The sequence below is a fragment of the Pelobates fuscus genome, chromosome 1 (genome assembly GCF_036172605.1).
Source record: "Pelobates fuscus isolate aPelFus1 chromosome 1, aPelFus1.pri, whole genome shotgun sequence".
NCBI lineage: Eukaryota > Metazoa > Chordata > Amphibia > Anura > Pelobatidae > Pelobates > Pelobates fuscus.
In genome coordinates this window covers 170,959,663-170,981,254 of record NC_086317.1, presented here as the reverse complement: position 1 = coordinate 170,981,254, position 21,592 = coordinate 170,959,663, and the positions used below count along the sequence as shown (strand labels likewise).

Below are 21,592 nucleotides of genomic sequence, written 5' to 3'. Positions count from 1 at the left end.
CTCGGGAGACTTCGCTCAACACAAATATTTGTATTTCAAAACAGTAAAAAGTATTGCAGCAATAATATCGTCCGTGTAAGTGCTGTTTGTGCGTGAAAAATGCAGAAAACGTCACTTTTACTGGCGATATCATCGTTGTAATACATTTTACTGTTTTGAAACACTAATATCTGTGTTCAGCAAAGTCTCCCGAGTAAAACAGTACCCCCCATGTACAGGTTTTATGGTGTCTTGGAAAGTTATAGGGTTAAATATAGTGCTAGCAAATTAAATTCCCTATACTTTCTGCATGGGTTGTCAGGCAGGTCCCGCTAATTGTAATTAATTAGGATACCTAATTATGTAAAATTATTACATAAATATATGTGTAGAATTAATATATGTATATATATACATATGTGTATATATACGTATATATATATATAATTTTTTTTAAATATTTTTATTTATATATAGGTATATATACGTATATATTTATGTATATAGATATATATATTATGATATATATTATTTTGTTCTACATGTATTTTGATATAAATATATATATATTATTATCACAATACAGTTAGAACGAAATAACACACATCTATATATTTTTTTATTATTTATTTTTAAATATTTTTTTAATTTAATTTTTTTACGTATTTACATATTTTTTTTATATTATATATAAATATATATATAACAATAATTATATATATATTTGATCAGTATCAGTCTACGTGTAATTTGATATTAATATATATATTTATATATATATTAATATTTAAATACACGTCGTGTATGTGTAAATGTGTGTGTGTGTATGTGTATATATATATATATACTTAGATCATATATATATAATATATATGATCTAAGTATATCTTATTTGTAACTGTAATTTTTTACATTTATTTTTTGAACTAATATTTTATTTTTTTTACAGGACAGGGGGCAGAGACAGTGTCAGCCAGTGATTTCACATCACTGGCTGACACACAGGATCAGTGATCACAGTGACTGCCTGTCACTGTGATCACCTCCTGCAGATTGGGTAATTGACCACAGGGGGGAGTGCCTGGGTGGTACAAGCACTCCCCCCTTCCAATCTGCAGGGGGATCACTGTGCCAGTTACATGTGTCAGCCAATAGGCTGACACATGTAACACTGATCGCAGTGACAGGCTGTCACTGCGATCAGAGAGCTCTGAGATCGCAGTGACAGCCTGTCACTGCGATCTCAGACTTCGCAGATCGCGGTCACTGACCCCAGGGGGACTGCCTGGGGGGCCAGGTAAGTCCCCCGACCGCGATCTGCACAACGGGAAAGCCGCCGGCCGCATGTGTCAGCCGATTTGAAATCGGCTGACACATGCTTAATACTGGTCGCAGTGACAGCCTGTCACTGCGATCAGAGACTGCAGATCGCGGTCACCGGCCACAGGGGGGGTTGCCTCGGGGGCCAGGCATCCCCCCCGACCGCGATCTGCAGCGGGCGATTAGCGCCGGCCACGTGGGCGGCCATTATGGCGAGGACGTAATATTACGCCCGCCGGCGTTTAGAGCCGGTTCCTGCAGGACGTAATATTACGTCCTCCGGACTTAAGGGGTTAAACACCAAAATTATATATAAACAAACCCCTACATTCAAAAACCAACACTACACATAAATGCACACTTGCATTTAAACTTCAGCACCACATACAAATGCATTCACACAAACATACTCTATACAAACACATGCTTATATTCAAACACACAAACATGGCTCAGTGCTAAATACAACCCTGCAAACATGGGAAATTAGTAGAGTCCAGTTGTCAAAGCATTGTTGGAGTTGCACAACAGATATTGTTCTACCTTTTGTCCAACCTTGCAATTAGGGGGGGGGGGCAATAAAATTCTTGCACCAGGGCTCTTTCTACTTTAGTTCCGCCATTGTGTTGGGGTGGATGCTGTGATTGCATTCCAGGAAGTTGGGGCGAAGCACGGTCCCGGAAGCCCAAACAAATGCTTGCCCAGGGTCCAATCATTATGAGAGACGGCCGTGTTGCAAGCTAATAGGATGCATTTGGATAAGCTAAGTTTGAATGCTGATGCAGCTGAGAGGTGTATTGATGTAAAAATACAAGCTGTGTGTGTGCTGATGCAAGCCCAGTGTCTGTGTGTTGGTGCGAGGTAAGGAAGTGTGTCCATGTATTGGTACAAGCTGAGTGGGTATTGATCTACACTGAGTATGTGTATTTGTGAACTATGCAAGCAGGACAAGCACAATCACAAGGTGCGTTAGGGCGCATCAACCTGGGGGGGGGGAGGTTCAATTTTCAGTGAGACCAGAAGGAAGAAAGTGCCCAGCGCTTCCCCTCTGCCGGTCACCCCATGCAGCATGACCAGACAGACCGTGCTAGAGGATCTTCTGTATCCTCTCTGTTCTGACAGTTTAGGACTTGGTGGGAACAATGAACAGGTTCCTGTCAGGCCAGGTACAGGATAGAGAAGATACTGTAATAGAGCAGCAGGAAATGCTAGCAGGATGCTTGGTTGTATAGGGAGAGGTATTAGCAGTAGAAAGAGGGAAGTGCTCATGCCATTGTACAGAACACTGGTGAGACCTCACTTGGAGTACTGTACACAGTACTGGAGACCCTATCTTCAGAAGGATATTGATACCTTAGAGAGAGTTCAAAGAAGGGCTACTAAACTGGTTCATGGATTTCAGGATAAAACTTACCAGGAAAGGTTAAAGGATCTTAACATGTATAGCTTGGAGGAAAGACGAGACAGGGGGGATATGATAGAAACATTTAAATACATAAAGGGAATCAACACAGTAAAGGAGGAGACTATATTTAAAAGAAGAAAAACTACCACAACAAGAGGACATAGTCTTAAATTAGAGGGACAAAGGTTTAAAAATAATATCAGGAAGTATTACTTTACTGAGAGGGTAGTGGATGCATGGAATAGCCTTCCAGCTGAAGTGGTAGAGGTTAACACAGTAAAGGAGTTTAAGCATGCGTGGGATAGGCATAAGGCTATCCTAACTATAAGATAAGGCCAGGGACTAATGAAAGTATTTAGAAAACTGGGCAGACTAGATGGGCCAAATGGTTCTTATCTGCCGTCACATTCTATGTTTCTATGTTTCTCTACTGCAGTCTGCCTGGCCATGCTACAATATAGTGGTAAGCAGGATGGAAGTGACAACAAAGAGATGGGATGTGGGAAAGAGACAAACAAAAGGAGATGGGTAAGGGGAGAAAGAGACACAGTGAAGGGCTGGCGGTAGAGGCACAGACGGGGCTATGGAGAAAGATGCACAAAGGGGCTTGGTAAGAGGAGAAAGACACAGAATGGCAGGGGAAGCCAAAAAAAAAGGAACAAAGGAGCAGCGGGAAAGAAAGAGACACACAAAGGTGCTGGGGGAATGGGAACACAGAGAGGCTGGGGAGAGAGAGACACACAGAGCGGATGGGGAAAAGAGGCACACAAAGGGACTGTGAGGAAGTATGAGATACGCAAAGGGGCTGAGGGGAGTAAGAGACACACAAAAGGGCTTGGAGAAAAGTAAGAGAGCACAAGGGGGGTGTAAGACACACAAAAGGGAAACATTGGGGATAAGAAACACAAAAGGGACAAAGAAATGCAAGAGGAGGGTTAAGAGACACAACAGATGAAGATGCATTTGGGGGAGGCAGTAAAATTAATTTTCGCCTGTGTAGCCAAAAATCCTTGCATCAGCACTATGTGCAAGGTGAGTTTATATAAACTGATTAGATGTGCCTGCATGCTGTTGCAAGCTGAGGGTGTGCTTTATGTGATGGTTCAAGTTCAGGGAGGGTGTTGGTATAATTACACAAACTGGGTGTTTGTTCATGCAAGGTTATAGTGAGTGCTGGTGCAAGCTAAAGTATGTTTGGGTGCTTCTGGGAACTGAGGGCGAGTACTAATGCAAGCTGAGGGGGCTTTCTGTGTGCCTTGGCAAACTGAGTGTGTGTGTACTGGTGTAAGATGAATGTATTTTGCTGCAAGCTGAGGAAGTGTGTGGTGTTTGTTGCTGTGAGGATGCAGGCGGTGTGTATGTGTTGGTGCAAGCGGAGGGTGAGTGCAGGTTCACCAGATGCAGTGTGCGTGGATGGGTAAGCAGTATGTGTGCTGGAGTAAGAGGAATGTTTTGCTGCAGCTAAGCAGTGTGTCTATGTGAAGCTGCACGCTGTATTTATATATATATATATATATATATATATATATATTGCAGGGCTGTAAGCCATGATGAAGCTGTGCTGTTGTGATATTGACTATATCTCACTCCATTCCCACACAGGTAACATCCCGCACTCTCTGCCCTCCGTCCTGCAGCGGTTCCACCTTAAATCCTCTATGCTATGGGACGAACCTTTCTGGAAAACTACCACGCCTCCACGAACAACTCCCCTCCTACCGACGTTGCCATGCTCCGCCCCCGGGCTGGGCTGTGTCTGGCTGAGTCTGAGCTGCAGCCCGAGCTGTAGACACCCGGCGGGCGAGGAGCCGGAACTCAGCCCTGCAACATCAAACAGCTGCTCTGCTCAGCATCCCCACAGCACTGCTACCCCCCCCATCCACTCACACTACCTCTCAGGGTGGCCGCTGGGGAGGGATTACGGTAAGTGAGAACTGTAATATACTGACATTACTGCTACTACATACATGTACACACACACTGCACGTGTGTGTGTGTGTGTGTGTGTGTGTGTGTATTTATATTATATGTACATAAACACACATGTTTAAAATAGACTTGTCGATGTGTGTATGTGTAATAAATATGTATGTATGTAGGTATATATGTGTGTATAATATAAATATATATTGATGATTTATTTTTCGTATACTTTGGACGGGCTGAAATAATAAGTAAATGGAAGTTTAAGTGCCTTTGTATGAAAGGTTCTGTTTGTTCTCATGTAGAATGTTCAGTCCATCCAGCATGCTGACAGTGTGTAAATATCCGTTTGTAGCATATAGATGTGTTCCAGATGTGGGCGTGTGCTTATATTATATACAGTGGTGTAAACTTGCTCCCAAAGAGCAACGATCTTGCACAATGTGAAGTTGTTATGCTGTAAGAGATTTGGTTTTGCTTTTTTTTTTTTTTTTTTTTTTTTTTTTGCTGTCAACCCCCTCCTCCCTTCCATACCTTGGCAGGAATCCCTGCCTGCCTCTACTAAGGTATGTGTGCTAAGTCCTCTTGCAGTAACATCTGTTGCACATTTGCATAATTCTGTAAATCTCTGCATACTTTTAATGTCCTCAGTCTATTTACATTCTCATTGAGTTACTGTTGTGTATAATTGTTTATATAGACACCATTTGTAATTTCACAATTATGCTGCCTGGTCTTGCATATCAAGTCATTATTTAATGTGACAGCAGCATTATCATTCCTTTTTCTGCTGATTAGCACAGGAGTGGATCAGAATTGGTGCACCATAGATGTCTAATTTGACAGCCTAATATACACATACAATACTAATGTGGATATGGCATGTACACATATACAGTGTTTTGCTTTGGCTGGTAAGGTTGAGAGACATTCAATTTAGAGTGATGGAGTTTAAGTAGATGGAATGTGTGTAGATATATGTACACCTAGTGCAAGGAATCCCCGCCAAAGTATGGCATTGAGAATTTGGGTATGTTGTCGGTCTGCTACAGTCTTGATCTGCAATAAGTCCCAATGTCATTGAGGTAGGAAGATGCATCTGCAGTATTTAAGAGAAATAATTAAGGAGGTTTCATGTCATTTGATAACTGAACCCCTTCAAAGATGTGTTGTGCTTGATTTTGTTTTTTTATAGGTTAATTTTGATTTGTAGAGGTGAATTATGCCAAAGTACCTGCATAGTATAGGTTCATTTTTATTTGGAGTGTGTGTGATTTGCTTCCCTTATTTATATTTGCCTTTGTTTGTCTCATGTAGTTTACATATGGGGTATTAATGTAAAACAGGTGACATTTTCGATCAAACTGCTTAAATGCTGAGACACCTTCACTGGCTTCCATGGTGACTGCACCTTAATTAGAATAGATTAGCACCTGCTTTTGTATTGATAATTGGTTTGGCCATTGGTTTGTAGGATGAGTCTGGTCTGTTTAATAATCATGTGTTCAGTGTCATTTTGTGTTGGATTTTTTTTTTCTCTCTCCTGCTATTGCATTGTTATATACTTTGGTACCATATTATTTTGGTAGATTGTCAGTAGTTAGAACTGGCATTGCCAGTTTTTAGCAACTGTTGGGTTTGATGACCCCTTACAATCTAGAGTAAATATGGGGGCATACAGATGTTGGGGTTTGCTCCCTCTTGTTACTTGTGAATATGAGTGCATATTGAAAACTTTGCTCATATGCTATCAGCTATATAGTATATGTGTGACCAATATCCGCTTGCCTTTTTAATCAGGCTCCTGTGATGTCATGTTTATCTCTGGCTCCCAAGTTATGACACACTTGAATTGGCTTGTCTTCAAACATTCTTTCTCAGACTTTTTCCAACAGAGTACCACTGACTAATAAATAATCCAGCCAAAACCCTTATTGTCAGTCTTCCATTGTAGGACAGCTTTTATTACAATTTCCTAATACCCTTAGCTTCCTGTAACTAAAATGGTACTAAGCCCGACTGCCCTGCCCAATAGGTTTCCAGAGGTTACTGATATCTCAGGTTGATAAACATAAACATTTTAAGGTGGAGATGGCCAATTACAATATCACAGATGCCCTGGGGTGTAAGGATATCTCTGTTCTGACTAGGAAGAGGTATGCTAGTCCAATCTTGAACACAATACCTTAAGGATGCCTGCTGGAATTTGTAACCCTCAGCTATGTTTTCCAAGGTTATTTGCTAAAGTGTGATTTATTGGGAATTCAGAGTGACTTTAATATGTTGGTGGCAAACTGAAAAAATATGATTTCATATATATATTTATTTTATATTCAGATACTTTGGCCTACAAGTTTAAATTAATTTAGAATTACTGATGGTTTACACTTTAATAAATAATAACCTTGTCAGATTTTCATATGTTAACTGATATTGGTCTCCTTTCTGAATTTTTTTTTTATATAAATGACAGTCCCTATTGGATTTATATTTTTTTGGCCTTTGCTGGCAATTATTTTTGGCTTTATATCTTGGTCAGTTTTGTGCAATGCAATCTAGTTTGTTTGCTTACACTCTCACATCCATTCTAGAACTAGAATTAATAAAGCCATTTCGATTTAAATTAAAGGCATAAATTGACTAATTTGTGAAATTCTGTTTAATTTCCTGAGCTTCAAAATGACTCTCCAAAAATAATATAACGTCACCTCTTCTGGATTGAAACCAGTTGTGATTTAAAATATTTTCTTTCATGATTGTTGCTTTGATATGTGGCTTAGTTTTTAATGCAGCTTTTGTATAGCCAAGCTGATGTGAAATTTTAAAATCTTCTCTTGTTGGTCAGTTTTGCAACAGTGTATTGTATTATTTGGTACTTGTGGCTCATGTGGCTTCAGATATATTTTTGTCCATGCAGTTATGCAATGTCTTCTGAAGACAGATTTTGCTGCTGTGCCAAGTCACACTGCTGTGTGTATGCAGTGACCTATTCTCCCTTCTCGTGTCTGCCTCCGGAAAGCTTGGGGTTTCCCTGTCACAAGACCTCGTTCCCAGTGGAAAACTTACTCAGACTTTCCATGTGCTATGGTGGCTGATGCCTTCTGTTCTTAAAACACTTCCTAAACCACGTCTAGTAGTCAGGGAGAAGGCTCTTGTGTAGAGGTGTAGATACTTTCTGGGGAATGTTAATCTGAGGTAGTGTTTATATATGTTTATCTATCTATCTATCTATCTATCGAAACAAACACTTACACCATTACGTATAAACAAGAGTGACAAACCTGTATAAATCCAATTTGCTTTGTCTCAAATAAGCTTTACATTCACAACCTGAGGCAAAGTACAGATACACTTCCTATCCAATTGTTTCCTGCTATTCTGTATTACTATAAGCATTGAACCGAGGTCCAACAGTTATTGTGAAAATCACAGACATCTCCTGGTGCAGTTAGATGGCTGTGAGGAACAGTCTCTAAGAAACATGAGTTTCAATGTTTCCTTTGTAATGGGTGTCAAGCAGTCAGTAGTTCAGCTTCAGAAAGACAAAAGACAGTGCTCTCCTAGGCAATCTGACTCATGGTTGTGATTGAAGTTGTCTACGGGTTGGGTCCCGCTTGTGCATGTGGTCAGCTAGAGACTGAAAACATATCAGACATAAAGCCATAGCTTCTGGTCCTGTAATTAATATTGTTAGTTCTAAATCCTTGTAAAGTCCCCTAACTGTAGATGTGATCCCTTAGCAATCTCTGTGTTTGTGTTGGATGGAAAAGCTGCATGATCCTCCTGACAGGCTCAGAAGGGACACTCTAGGTTTAAAATGATTGCAGTTACCGAGGTATATTCAATGAATTGACATAAGGAATTCATACTGGCAAGGCTGCCTTTTAATGTTTAAATATACAACTTATTGATATAAGCATGTAATCACATCGATTAGATAGTGGTATTTTGTGGACCAGTGTGATTTCACTGAAGCTTATGTGGTAGTTATTCTGACATTTTCGGTATATGACAAAATGAAGCTTATAATGATCTCTGCGGTCTTGAAAACTGAAGGATTGGTTTGTCCCAGGTGGTAAACTTTATAGACAGATTTATATTCTTACAGGAAGCATTTTTTTGGAAGTTTTATTTTTTTTTGTGCTTTGGTGGCTCTAACAGTCTAACCATTTTAGAATCTTAAGTATTTCACTGTTTGTATGAAGACTGAAGTGTGTAGATAAATGATCCATCTGTAATTCAGGGAGGATGATTCTGCTTGGAAATGAAATGTTTACGTCCTATCTTGGGCTACAGGCTGTAAAGCTTATCATTCAGGACATCACGCCTGGCATGCTCTTTCCCTCTGCTTTCATTCTGTCCTTTTCCAGCAATGCTAATTTCATGTCAAATACCCATTCTCTCTCTCTCTGTCTCTCTTTTCCTTTATTCCCCCCCACCCCCCCCTTTTTTTTTTTTTTTACATCCCCTTCCTGTTCTCATTTCCGTGTTCTTCTGTTGCCCTTGAGGTCACAGTTGGGTGGCTGCTGTCACCTGTTCATGACAGATGTCCCTTCACCTGCCCTGCTTCCCACATTCCCAGTCTCTGCTGGAGCAGGCGATAGTGGGCTCTAAGGGTTCATACTCAATCAGTGAGAACATTTTTATGCTTTTTAATAATTCCCTGTAGTGCATTTATCACTGTGCACATTCTACACAAGTCTAAGCCGAATATGCATTACTAGATCGGCTTTATATAATGATCTGCAATCTAATTATCGCTCTGCAGTATTTGTATGGCTCTGTATGTTCCATACATTGCTTTTGCATTTATAGATCAGCGGGTTCTAGACAATGTTGTATGCTAGATCTATAGGTTGTCAGGTTCTTTACAATTAATTTACAGCCTGGTGGGCTTTGTTTAAAGTTGAGCAGTATAGTCTAGCTTGTCTGGTTTGATACAGGGTTATGCAGCATTTTGGGTGGGTGGGAGAGTTCTTCAATTGTGATATAGAGTAATGTATTGCTGGTTCTGTTAAATTATGCACATAAAATGCTGCGCAAGTATATGTATGACTTGAGTCTGCCCGGTTCTGGAAAATGCTGTTGGTACTTGTTCTTTGCAGGTTTTTCCATAATTTTCTGTGGCATCGTTTGAGCTTGGCAGGTTCAGTGTAATGCTCTAGGGTTGATCTATAGTGTAACTATGTTCCTGCACAATACTATGTAGTATGTTTAGAGCGTGATGGATTCTGTGTAATGCTGTAGGTATATGCATAGCTTGGCAGGCTCTGTATTTATTTACATCTTGATGGAATTTGTTTTAAATTTCTAGGTATACGTTGATGATTTCAGTTTGGTAATGAGGAATATATTTTTAGTTTGGTGGAATATGTATACAGTATCGCCATGGGTATATTTCGAACCTTACCGGCTTATGTATTGTTTTGCAGGTGTACATTAGATCTCGGAAGATTCCGTAGATTGCTTCGAGTGTATATTTATATATATATATATATATATATATATATATATTAGAGCTTGGCATATTCCTTATAGTGCTGTGAGTATATTTCACAGTTTGGCAGAGTCTATGTTTTCACCCAAATTTAGTGGATTCTGTATATTGATTTGGTTTATTTTTCAAACTTAGATTCTGTATATTGCTCTTGGTATATCTTAGTTTTGCAGAGCTTGCATATTGTTAAGGGGATTTTTTAGAGATTGACAAATTTGGTATAATGCTGTGGATATATTTGAGAGATTGGCAAGGTCTGTATATTAGCGTGGGTATTTTTTGTACTTGATGCTGCATGTATCGTTTTCTGGGTTTATTGCTTGGTAAATATTCTATATGTTGGATATATATTTTGTCTGTTTCAGTATGACACTGTGATATTCACCTGTCATATGAACAAATTAACCCCATGTATAAATCCGAAGAAATTGGCTGTTTGTTTTTCCTGAATTAGTTTGACAAAATCAGAATTTTAAGATACTTTTTTTTTTTTTTCTAAAGTGTCCCAAACAGATGGTATATGAATATCTCTCCATTTTGGCTACTGAGCAGACATGTATGGTTGCCAAACTCTCCAATATGTGCTAATATTAATATGTTAACTGATATTATAAGGATAGTCTAAGAACCAAAATCACATAATTTTTAAAGGAGTATTGGTGCTATCCTTGTAATTTTCTACTACTAATGGCTGTCATTCATTAAAGGGACTAAAATAGATACAATAAGTGTGTCTATATAATGTCTGGCATCGGTATGCAAAATATACTGGCACTGGAAACTTTGTGTATCCAGTGTTTCTTTTAGAGGCACGTTGGATTAGTGGAGATGGCTAAGCATGTGCCGTGATCTCGATACTTCTCTATGAGAAGCATTCAGTTGGACAAAACTCATCAGAATTAATGACTTCACCAGAGGAAGATTGGAAGATTGCATTGTGGAGACTGTCCCGGTGCTGGATTAAGCAGCTAACTGGGGTACTCACAAAAGTGAGAGATGGTTTGTTCAAATCAATTTCCTGTTAACCAACATAATGACTCAATCTATCTGGGATTTACCTGTGGAGTAAATCCTAGATCAGGGGTGGGCAATCTGCGGCCCTCCAGATGTTTTGGACTACATCTCCCTTGATGCTTTGCTAGCATTATGGTCCTAAGAGCATTATGGGAGATGTAGTCCAAAACTTCTGGAGGGCCGCAGATTGCCCACCCCTGTCCTAGATGGATTAATTTGTTCGGGTGTGGATTAAAAGGCATTTCAATTGGATGAACCGTTTAACACAAAGTCTAACCAATATCCTAAAAATAAAGAAAATTCTGTAAAATGAGTGAACAAAGCATACAAACGGGAATTAAAAGTCCAAATCATAAACTACTATTCAGCCCTCAAACATGAGTGTTCAACATTTTTTTCTTTTGCATTCACATTTTTCTTTGGCATGTCAATGTAATCTACGAGGTATATTTGTGTTTGTGATAGAATGCTTACTTGGTGTAAAGTACTCCTACAGCATGTCAAAGACAGAGTATGTTTATACATCTAATTATTTTTTACGTCGGTATGTCTTTGTGTGAATGCAAGGGTATGTTTGTGTGTCGTGTCTGCTTGCACAATGTAGTTGAACCTTCTTTGAATATCTCACATAGTTTCCATGTCCGTATGAGACCCTGCATAGACTATTGCCTGTGCTAGTCTGATCATCACAGCATTTTTGTGGTGCCCATGGTAATGATTCAGGTCATGCAGATGTGATGTTATACAGATGTTTTCATATCTACAAACAAAAGCACGTTTCCATGTGGATGAGCTAGTTACTGAAGGGAAATCTTTAACACCTGATAAGAGGGCCTGGTGGACTAAGCTGTAAAACTTTTTTTCTTTTGGTGGGAGGTATCACAGCGGCTGCCCCGTGGACACTCTGTGCACTCAATGGGTTTTGTTCAATCAAAAATTTGTGTTGTAGATAAGAATCTACGTTGATCCTTATCCACAACACACATTTTTGATTGAACAAAACCCATTGAGTGCTCTCATCTCTTCATTTGTATATATCCACGCTGTGCAGAACGTTGGTTCTCTTGGATTATCACGTCAAGGTAGATATATTCCCATACATTTCTCCATGATACTTGCGGTGCCTTGCTCCTTCTGAAGCAAGAGCACAATCTATGAGTTGGAGAACTAGGAAATGGCAATATGCTTTCACTACACCCACAGATCTGCTGCTGCTCGACTAATTATTCTTCCAGTGATCAGTGAATAAGAGGGGAATTCCTCACATTTACATGCACATAAATTAGGATTATAGCTGGTGGAAACTTGGATGATGACCAGTCACAAGCGACTGCAGGCACGGGTCGTCACTTGTTAGTGCTGGCCGCATTGTCTTGCCGTGTTCTCTTCTGGACCTGCTCTGAACAGTATAACCTGTCATTGTGTGGTGCTGCAGTCCCAACCAGCAGACAAATGATGGTTACAGGAAATTGAGGAGGACTCATTCCTACAATTTATGGTAGACCACCTTTCTTATGATGAACAATCACCCCATAAGATTATATTAAAAGCATGTTTGTGTGACTCTCTTTGCATATGTAGATTACCTCTGTGCATGAAAGTGTCTGTATCTTGTCAATTTATGAGAAAGTCAGTATGTATCTCGTCGTTTACATAAATTTTATATATTTTTGGCAAAAGGATTGACCAAATTGTGTTATGATGCTGCCATGAGTTTGACCAGTCTTACTACTGCCTACAGGTTCTGGAGACTCTATGAACCAGAAAGATTCTCATTGGTACCAGGTCCTTAATTGAACTTTTTCCAATCAGCAACTGCCAGGCCAGCCCATTGGAATTTAGGAGGTCCTGAAGAAGGGATTATTAAAAATTAAAAAATAGAATACAAGAAAGAGGTGGAGAATCCTTGCAGAGTTTATCTTTACAAAACATACACTTTTGTGCTAGTCCAGTACTTACTTGTTTCTGTTACCCCACTGTGTTTTTAATCTGTGCAAAGTAGGGGAACATGTGAATGAATGGAAGACATTCAACTTAAAGTACTCTGAAAAACGACATGAATGTACAGTATGGGTGGCACCTTGAAAAGAGGGTGTGTGATTGTGCTGGCAATTATAAAAGCTTGGCAAAATTCAATAGATACTTTGTCTGAAACATGGGAGTTTGTATTTAAAAAGCAGTGTGTCTGAGCAAGGTCATTTAAAGTTCCCCTCTGAATTCTAATTGGAATTAATATTCTAATTAGAATTTGCAGCCAAAATGGATCCAGATTAGGCGTTTGAATGAGGATCTTGCACTGTTTACTTGAAAGCTAAAACACCATGTTGGATTAAAAAAAAAACGCACAAAAAAAACAAAAAACATGTTTGTGATATTATTGACACATAATGGATAAGTGGCCCTGGGGTATTTATGTATACATGAATGAATGGGGGCATGCACAAGGTTAGTGAATGAGAATGACTGGAACAGAAGATTGCTGAACGTGAACTGCCAACAGTATATCCAAAGCTTGCAGCACAATGTCCATCTGATGCCAGATGTGTTGACAGCTCCCCGGCACTCCTCCCTGCAGAACAGAGCATTGATCCTGCTTCCCCCACCCCCATCTGTTTGGTATTTCTATTTGATCTGCTGTTTGCTTTCCTATTGATATGTTGTATCATACACAGAGACAGTGCACTATGTACTAAATGTCCATGCCGGGGTTAATGTTTTTCTCCCTCTCTCGCCAGTGATGTTCTATCATCCATTTCATTGCTTCTATCTCCCTGTTCCCAATTGTCACGAATCCTCTTACTTTCCTAATTCCCAATCTCTCTCTCTGCTCTTCTTCTATCTAGCTGTTTTTTCCTCCTTTATACTGTATGCTGCATTTCATTCCATGTGTCACCCCTTTCTATTCCTCTTTTGGAAGCACACAATTTTTTTTCCCTTTTCACTCCCTGCCCCACTCCCTCCTTTTCTTCCCATTTACCCAGCTTGGTGAGTGACTGGGCCAGAAGCCAGATCCCTTTTGTAATTGATTATCTCATTTAGCTGTCGCCTGGCACCAAAGATCAAAACTGCTTTAAAGACAAAAATGGCAAGCTAGCAATGTGCAGTAAGTTTGCTGTATTTCTGGAATGTTTGCTGCCTCTCTTCCTTTATTCCATGCTCCCCCCGCCCCCCTATATTTATATACATAATGTGACAGAGTTTCTACAGAGTTATGACTACAGTATATGTAATCTATCCATTTTAGCCCAATCACTTTTTTTACACACAGGTTTAATTTCCCAGCTCTTCAGAATCACCTTCACCTCACCTAGTTGTTTACCATTCCATCTCATCCCTCCTTTATTATTTTTTATTTTTAAATAAAAAAAAAACCCTCCCAGTCTATTTTTTTTTTTTACTCCTATCATTTCATGTTTTAACTTTTTCTGTAGTCACTTTTAATTTATATTCTGCCGTTTGACTTGTTTTCTTTGTGCATTTATTTTTTGTGTGTGTGCCTTATATTCCCCCCACCCCTTCCATTTTGCCATCTCTCTCCTCTCTTCCACTGGACCTGCTTACAGCATGGAACAGTTTATAAATGGAACACGGCCCCCTCATTCTCGGGAGCAAAGCTTGCTGGGAGCTCTGCTTTATGTTTTCCAGACTGTGGTTTGCTTTTTAACTCTTACAGTGCAAAAAATGAGGGTGTGGTGCAAGTGTGGGAGGCTGGAACAAGCAGGGCGTGTATTTATCTCTCATCAATCCTAAGGGCAGTTTTCTTTAACCTTTTAGATGTAACTTTTTAATTTTTTTTTTTGGACATAAACTTGTCTGTTTTTGCAAATAATTAGCTTTTGTTTACCAAAAAGTGTTGCTAGCCTCGGTGCCGGTTTCCCTCACCTCACTTTTTATCCACTCCCTTTTTTCCCCTGCCATTTTCTTATTTTAGTTTGTCTTCTTTTATCATTGCACTAAATAAATATTGCTTCCTCCCTTCCTGTGTCGCAATGAGTTAAGAACACCAGCAGGTCAGTACCTGTGCGTACAAGAAAGGCAGAGCTTGTTATTGAATGCTGTTTTCTAAGTCTACTCACATGCTCAAAAAGAAGGAATTTGCACACAAAATATATAGCAAGCAATTTGTTTTTCCTGCTATTCTTGTGCTCTAATCAGATATTCAACAATAATATTTGACCTGAATTGCACTGTGATGTTTGGTTATGTGGTCCAAAGAATTGCAAGATACATTAACTTGTAGTATTTGAATAGGTACAAAAGGGTGTTTTGTGCGAAGTTCTGAAAGTGGTGAAGTTGACATGGAAAAGCAATGCACTGTTGACGATGATTGCTCCACTTTATCAAATGTGCACCTTGGTTGCCTTTTTTACTGGCCCAGTGTTCTTTGTAACTGTAGGTTTATTGCATAATTTTAGATGAGCAAGCTTGCCATATAATAAATGAAAAGAAACACAAGAGACCAGAAGGTTGGGAAAATGACACCCACCTCCCGTCTCTTAGTAATCAAGGTCACCTAGTCTGGGTGATAGAGGGTAACCCAAAATAATTATAAGATAAAAGATAATTCCCAAAAGCTACCTTACTAGAAGATAGCCAATAGGAGAAGGACCCAGTCCAATCTCAACAGTAAGTTTGAAAATAAGAAAAAACTTTATTATAGTCTATTAAAAAAACATATCTTTATCTACCTACCTGTCTGTCCCCAAGCTTGCCATATAGTTATTAAAAGGAAATAAAGGGTTCCTTTGCTGATCTAACACAGTGTGTTTGACTTATCATTTCACCAAAGGAAAAACTTACAAGAGGTAATTATAAAAAACTTGAACTATCCCTCATTATTGGACAATTCGCAAAACTATGTAGGTAGCTACTGACCGTTATTTCCCCCCCTCTCTATTTAGCATACAAGACAACCTGTTATTTGATTATTTTATTTTATTGTCAGAAACCAATCCTAATTTTCACTTTAGAGTGTTTCAGGGCACTATTCGCCTTAGCCCTTGCAATGATGACCAAATATATCATACAGACACTACTCAGGCAAGTGAAAATTGTGCCTTGTTGAGTAGAAATCCAATGAACATCCAGTGGTGAATACATTTTAAACTCTGGCTAGTAGCATAGCACTTAAAGTGTGTGTGTGTGTACGTACGTCACTTGAGCCATGCACTCTCTATCCACAAAATGAAATGGCCAACTCACCTGGTCTTTATTCACCAAACAGCATGCAGCTATTACAGTCGGGTCAACATCAGTCCACTTACTGGAATGTTTGGCAAATAAACAGTTGAATACCGAATTGTAAGATGGCGTTAAAGTGCCATCTCCTTTGCATTTGTGTGTGTGTATTTATGAAGGGACAGATAGGCATTTTAACAATATATCTCTTCTATACACAATTATTTAGGCTGTCAATAGCTAACCTTTTGGCACTGCAGCGGTTTTAAATAATGGTTACCATGACCATCATGCTGTTTGGCTACGTATCACGCACTGTAGTGGTTGTGATGTTTTGGAGTGTTCCTTTAAAATAATGCGTATGCAAAAATGACCGAACATTTTAACCAACGAAATGACTTATGAGTTGTAGTTTGAACAACAACGTTTTGAGAATAGTGTGCAAATATATAATCATCCTCTGCACCTCTATATATAATGTGCTGCATTGTTTGGTCGTATTTATAACTAACGTTTAAAATTTCCATGATTTTATGTGATTCCTTCACCGTGAATATATCCTTGAGGCCCCACAGACTTTGAGTGGCTATCGTCCAGTTCAAAAGCGGGTTTTATAATCACATCATCACTTTCTCTGCCCGCACTCAATCCTTATCACCATACTATATTGACAGTAACTATTTTTGTACACCTATAATGAGCTTGCATTCAACAGCAGTACTGTATTTTCCTAATAAAGCATCATACTATGATGTCCTTTCTCTTGAGAGTGAACAGCTTGTACAAGTGTTGTTAAACACACCCGTGGTGTTTTCAAATGTGTTGCTAGCCTCAATGGCATTATCCTAAAATGGAACAGGGATGTTCTAAACTCTTGAAACCAATAATCTCGTCTCATGTGGCAACTATTCCTATGTCCCTCCCTGCTTGAAGCTAGGGCACATCACCTGCTCTTCTGTCCAGGTTGGCTTTCGGCCCCAGTTAGCATTTTTTTTTTTCTAATGACTAGGTTTTTTTGTGTGTGTTTTTCCAGTTCCATAAGTATTTAATAATTAGTTTGACATTATAATAGCATAAAGTATGTGTTTTGTGGTGGGAGGGGGGGGAGGGGGGGGGGATTAAATGTTTAATGTATTTGTCTTCTGTTTTACCTAACTCACAAAACCACACCTATTGTGAATGGCAACTATAATTATACAACACCTAGGCAGCTGCACCTGGTTTTGTAATGCAGCTTACCTTGGCTTTGTGTCTGTTCTGACCAACCGTTTGCAGTATTAATAAACAAAAGTTCCATGACTTCACATGACAACATGAACAAGGGAATCCCTTCAGAGACTAGTCTCTGGTGGTGTGTGCTATGACTAGAGATTTTTGCTTGAGTTCAGTGTCTATACTTCCTTGTTTTGTGCGGGTGCTGTGGGCGGTTAACATTTGGAGCTTGGTGGGGCTCTATAATTTTTTTTTTTTCCCATCATTATTTTATTTTACATTATCACACAATGCACATAAACAGATTTTTTTTTTTTTGTGGTAGTTTAATTGTACCATTTTTATTTTATTGTACATATATGTTCTATAACTCTCTGGCCATTAAAAGGTTAAAATGGAGCAGTTTGACAGAAGAGTTGGTGTCTTGCTGTGCAGTAGCTTGTCCTCTGCATGAGAACATGTAATGCGTGTATGCTAAGCAACTCACTGCACTCACATTCTAGATTCTGCACTCCTAACTCACATCTCAAGCCTCCCACGCAGCACCTAAAACACCCACGTACATAAATAACTCATTGCATAGCCCTGATCATTCATGTACAGTATTCACTTCACGTACTCTGCACTGTCCTCTGAAAACACTGATCAAAATGTGCGGAGCGTATCTCATATAAATTATATGGATGTTATATTGGTTCATGATTTATTGTATTGATCTTAGTGCTTCCATACCACCGCTTTAATAGGATGTTTTGAGCAGAATGCACACTGCAAGATGGCATGTCTTTTAAATACGTGTCTTCAATGTGTGTTTGAGTGGCGTGCCTTAACAGATTTTTCAACTTTTTTTTTGTTTATTTTAAATACCCTTTTATGTGTATTTCGGAACTCTGGTATAGACAGACAGTAGATAATAGACTGCTTGCTTTAGGTATTTCTGTAATTACCAACAAGAGTAGGCAACCCAGGGTATTTCACACGGGGTGTTTGATCGTTTAAGTATGTCTATGTAATTATTTTTTGTCAGTAATCACACAAAACAAACTACATTTTCCTGTAATTTTTGTATCCTTGTTCTGCATAGTGATAAAAAATACCTAGACTGCAGCAATGATCCACATGTATAAAAATTTCAAACTAGATACTCTGTCAGTTATTTCATAGGAGACATTGCAACCGTTTTCACACCACCATTTTTGCCTCCATTCAATGATTTGAGATTACGGTATGTGCTTTGTGTGTGTGTGTGTGTGTGTGTATATATATATATATATATATATATATGTGCTCGGAATTGATCTATTATGTAATGGGATGTAGAAGGAGAAGCAAAGTTGGTTGAGGTGTCCCGAAACCAACGTACGAGTAGGCCTGTAAAAAGAGGGCCCACAAAGGTGAATTGTTAATATAGATGGGTGTAGGTGGGTGGGGACAAACAGCTTGCATGACAAAGGTAAGTAGGGGGGGGGTAGGGTTTATATCGGAAATAGGATTATAACTCCTCCCAAAAATTCAGGCCAAATGGCCTTCCAACTTGTGCTCGGAATTTATCTATTATGTAATGGGATGTAGAAGGAGAAGCAAAGTTGGTTGAGGAGTGCCGAAATATATATATATATATATAGTGATGTGATGGGGGCATAAAAGCCGAATCAAGAGTGTAAGAAGAGGAAAAGTCTGTTGTGGTGTGCCGGAACCGACGTAGCAGTAGGCCTGTAAATAAAGAGGGCCCACCCAATAAGGTAAAGGTATAAAAAGGGAGAGGAGGGTGGGGTCATGCAACGCTAAGGAACGAACGGGACAGAGGGAGGTGAGTAGTGGGCTTAAATAGAGGACCATGCCCTTCCCACAACTGCAGGCCAAGCCTTCGCGCATATATATATATATATATATATATATATATATATCCCAATTGGAGTACAGTACATACATAGTGAAGTTGAGTAAACAAGTGTCTCATGTTTAGAGATGTTACGTTTTGGAGGGTGAGGGGGAGGGGTGAGTTAGAGAACATAATTTGGAATGCACCTTACTTTTCACTTACTGAGCTTATGTGTCAAGGCAGTGTACCACTCAACCAAATCAAAGTTCCTCCGAAAACTATTTAAGCTTCTATCAGCCTGAGTTTTGTGAACAGGGCAGTATGTGACAGTCTCTTGTACCACAAATCACTCAGGAGTGTTACTTCAGTTTTTTTTTTTTTTATTCTCCAACCAGAAAATGAAGGGAATGTATGTCTGGTTGTGTGCAGCACAAGCATGCCAAACACAACTTGCAGAGTAAAATGTTGTTGATGAAATCCGTAAAAGTGCATTTGTAAATACGTAAGATTGTCTTGTTTGGGCAGGATCCTATTCAACTACTTTTTCAGTATGTCAAGCATGTTTTGTTAGTTTTGTTTACCTATTGTACAGCACTCTGCAATATGTTGGTGTTACTTGTAATTCTTGTAATTCTATTAAAGTATACCGTTGGAGTTTAAGAGTTGGTATACAGAGTGGAAAAGCTGAAAAGGGACACTCCGCTGCCCAAATACACTAAAAGCAATGTCTAGTAGACATACCATCAATGAAAACATGTAGACATTTAATTGTTGTTGTTTTTTTTTCCATTGGAGGTATATCTAATATCACCTAGCAGAAGCTGCAGATCTCTTGTCTGAAGCCTTTGCAAGCCCTCCCCTTCCAACCAGGGCCGGACTGGCCCACCGGGATACCAGGAAATCTCCCCGTGGGCCGTGGCACTTGGGGCCGCACAGTGCTGCCCCCAGTAGACACACTCATGTCAGGGCTGCATGAGCGATGAAGGTCCTCTCTCACCTCTAAAAGGTACTTTATCCACTCTGTCTGTCTCGAGCTAGACTTAAGGAGCAGGAAACCAGCAGCCGGCAGGAGCCTGGGGTAAGTGCAGGAAGGATGGCAGTCCCGGTCCCTGCCTGACAGCCTGCACACACAGGAATCATGTGACCTGGTAATCAGGCACAGTAGGGCAGCCCACACGGGTCTTCTTAAAGTTTTGCTTCCTGTGTGTAAACTGCAGGGAGGAGAGGAGTCAACAGGGAGGTATGGCAGAGCTGCTGGCTTGGAGTGAGCAAGACGGTATGTCAGAGCTGCTGGCTGGGAATTAAAGGGGTGAGCATGGAGGCCTGTCAGAGCTGCTGGCTGGGAGTGAAAGGGGTGAGCATGGAGGCCTGTCAGAGCTGCTGGCTGGGAGTGAAAGTGGTGAGCATGGAGGCCTGTCAGAGCTGCTGGCTGGGAGTGAAAGGGGTGAGCATGGAGGCCTGTCTGAGCTGCTGGCTGGGAGTGAAAGGGGTGAGCATGGAGGCCTGTCTGAGCTGCTGGCTGGCAGTGAAAGGGGTGAGCATGGAGGCCTGTCAGCTGCTGACTGGAAGTGAAAGGGGTGAGCAGCGAGGCCTGTCAGAGCGGCTTGCTGGGAGTGAGCAAGGAAGTATGTCAGAGCTGCTGGCTGGGAGTGAGAGGGGTGAGCAAGGGGCCTGTCAGCTGCTGGCTGGGAGTGAGAGGGGTGAGCAGGGAGGCCTGTCCAAGAGGTGCTGGGATTAAGCCTCCCTGTCTTATTTGTCATCAGCATGCTTTCAGAGGATTTTAGCAGTACCCTTAACCCCCAATGTACAAATTATCACCGTGCTTTGGATTCCCCCTTCTGCTGGATTAGAGCTTTCAGCCAGGAGCTGAGTACAGACCATCTGAAAGAGCAAAGTAATTTTACTGATTCTTAGGGTAAATATTCTGTGTATATTTGAGGGTGTAATTGTATGCTTACTGGTGTTTTGGTCAGTGAACCTGTGAGGGAGTAACTATGAGTGTTTGTTTGTTTTCTGTATTTGTGAAGGTATTACGCGTGTCAGTATGGATCCAGTGTGCGCGTGTACTTTATATAGTTTTGCTTTATCTGAGAGTTGTTGGAGTATTATGCATCTAAACATATGCACAAATGTATATATTTTTTTAAATTAGAAGTGAAATTCTAAATACCTGTCTATTTGTCCCCGCTGGCACAATTATTGATAGGGCTGGTATAAAAATTTCCCAGGGCTGATTTTTACT

The 21,592-nt window shown here is 40.0% G+C and overlaps 1 protein-coding gene across 5 annotated transcripts in view; it reads left to right on the top strand.

Moving 5' to 3' along the window:
• The first annotated feature begins 4,427 nt into the window (after positions 1–4,427).
• Positions 4,428–21,592, top strand: part of ATP2B4 (ATPase plasma membrane Ca2+ transporting 4) — a 130,837-nt gene continuing 113,672 nt past the window's right edge. For 3 of the 5 annotated variants that reach the window (XM_063452596.1, XM_063452588.1, XM_063452578.1), the window contains exon 1: positions 4,428–4,627. The gene's annotated coding sequence lies outside the window, so the exon portion shown is untranslated. The remainder of the gene's footprint in view (positions 4,628–21,592) is intronic. The other 2 variants (XM_063452569.1, XM_063452559.1) reach the window with 1 other exon arrangement.